Genomic DNA, 2499 nt, shown 5'->3' with positions numbered 1-2499 from the left:
ATGGTACAAAGTCGGAGGTGCCATAGAATCATAGTCAGAGGGGTGTAACGTCTTTCAGATGCCAAGAATTCCATGGCCACTGTTTCAAAGAGGAACGGGGGCAGAAAGCCATGGAATCCTGGTCAATATTTATTCCTCCAGCTACAGTTGATTATCTGGTCACTTATCATATTGACCAATCATTCATTCATTAGCGCCCTACCCAATGGTTGGTCCTTGGCTCACTGTCTGCATTGTTCATTGAAGCATGCAGATGCAGCAGGCGGTACAGAAGGCAAATGGTATGTTGCTCTTCATAGCGAGAGGATTCGAGTACAGGAGCTGGGATGTCTTGCTGCAATTATACAGGGTCTTGGTAACTCCACATCGGGAAGATTGGGTGTAGTTTTGGTCTCCTTATCTGAGGAAGGATGTTCTTGCGTTGGATCGAGTGCAGCGAAGGTTTACCAGGCTGATTCCTGGGATGGCAGGACGGATGTATGAAGAGATTGCTGGAGCACATGCAGCCATCAAGGCTCGAGGTCCGGACACCCAAGCGAAAGCCGAGAGGTGAGCGGAGCAGCATTCAGGAGGTGCGAAGACGGCCAGTCGAGCGGCGGTGTCGTACATGGGGGAATCGGGCAGCAGCAGCCAGCGGTAGCAGAGCGACTCGACCCGAGCCACAGACCAGCCAGGCAGCTGGGCTGGACTGGGCGGCAACCAGACTAGGCGGCAAGGGCGAGGTTTTGGGTTTCTGTGCCTTGCATTGTGTTAACTGAGGGTGGGCAGGGTAGGAACGGAGTTGACATCATTTGGGGTGGGGTTTGATGTCATTGTGGGTGGGGCTTGACATCACTGTGGGTGGGGCTTGATGTCACTGTGGGTGGGGCTTGACATCACTGTGGGTGGGGCTTGATGTCACTGTGGGTGAAGCTTGACGTCACTGTGGGTGGGGCTTGATGTCATTGTGGGTGGGACTTGATGTCACTGTGGATGGGGCTTGATGTCATTGTGGGTGGGGCTTGATGTCACTGTGGGTGGGGCTTGATGTCATTGTGGGTGGGGCTTGATGTCATTGGGGGCAGGCTGCCACATCACCAGGGGGCGGAGTGTAACGTGGGGTCCCCGCAAACAGGAAGAGTGTGGGGCACCCGAAAGGGTAAGTCCGCCTCTGCATGCTATGGAGTAACGTTTAAGAAAACAAGATGCCGCAAATCTAAAGTCCAGCTGGTTATGGAAACTATACAAATGAAGAGAAGTTTCCAAGAAACCTGGAGCTAATGGCACCGAGCAAACTGGGACCCAGAACAGATTACAGTTCAGGAAAGTCACAGAGAGTTGGAAAGACATTGGACTGTGAGAGGCCAGAAAGATATCTGCAGCAATGCTAAAGTTTGTGAAAAATTAGGACAGTTTGGGAGGCATTATTTGAAATAATTGTGGGAATGGGTGGCTGGAGCTCGGAGTTTGTGTGAAAGCCTTTGAGACAAATTAAACCTGAAGGGAGAAGTGTAAAACCTGAAAGTGAAACCTCGATCGAAGCAGTGGAGGGAAAGTTTAATTTAATAGAGAATTTGAAACCACTAGTGTAGGAGCCAGAGTTCAGTGAGGCAAGGTGGGCGCGTTGTGGCAGAAAAGCAGCACAGCACACGTCCAGCTTGTTACGCCTCGCAAGAGCCAACGAGATATCAGGGGGCAGCACGGTAGCCTTGTGGATAGCACAATTGCTTCACAGCTCCAGGGTCCCAGGTTTGATTTCGGCTTGGGTCACTGACTGTGCGGATTCTGCACATCCTCCCCGTGCCTGCGTGGGTTTCCTCCGGGTGCTCCGGTTTCCTCCCACAGTCCAAAGATGTGCAGGTTAGGTGGATTGGCCATGATAAATTGCCCTTAGTGTCCAAAATTGCCCTTAGTGTTGGGTGGGGTTACTGGGTTATGGGGATAGGGTGGAGGTGTTGACCTTGGGTAGGGTGCTCTTTCCAAGAGCCGGTGCAGACTCGATGGGCTGAATGGCCTCCTTCTGCACTGTAAATTCTATGACATCACAATGTGAATTTTAAAATGGCATCCCAATCACTCCCTACACTGAGGAGTTCTGGCGAGCGCCTAGAGTGGTTAGCACTGTTGTGTCACAGTGTCAGGGTCCCAGGTTCGATTCCCGGCTTGGGTCACTGTCTGTGCGGAGTCTGCACGTTCTCCCCGTGTCTGCGTGGGTTTCCTCCGGGTGCTCCGGTTTCCTCCCACAAGTCCCGAAAGACGTGCTTAGGTAATTTGGACACTTTGAATTCTCCCTCTGTGTACCCGAACAGGCGCCGGAGTGTGGCGACTAGGGGCTTTTCACAGTAACTTCATTGCCGTGTTAATGTAAGCCTATTTGTAACACTAATAAAGATTATACTTCTCTTTAAAATGAGGGTTAATAAGTAAAACTCAAATGTACAATATTTACACAAATCGCTTTAATAATTCAGTTATCAACAAAACTGAGTCACATTTAAATCAAGAATCCAAACAAAACGT

The sequence above is a fragment of the Scyliorhinus torazame genome, chromosome 2 (genome assembly GCF_047496885.1).
Source record: "Scyliorhinus torazame isolate Kashiwa2021f chromosome 2, sScyTor2.1, whole genome shotgun sequence".
Classification (NCBI taxonomy): Eukaryota; Metazoa; Chordata; class Chondrichthyes; order Carcharhiniformes; family Scyliorhinidae; genus Scyliorhinus; species Scyliorhinus torazame.
Note: the sequence above shows the minus strand (reverse complement) of the source record.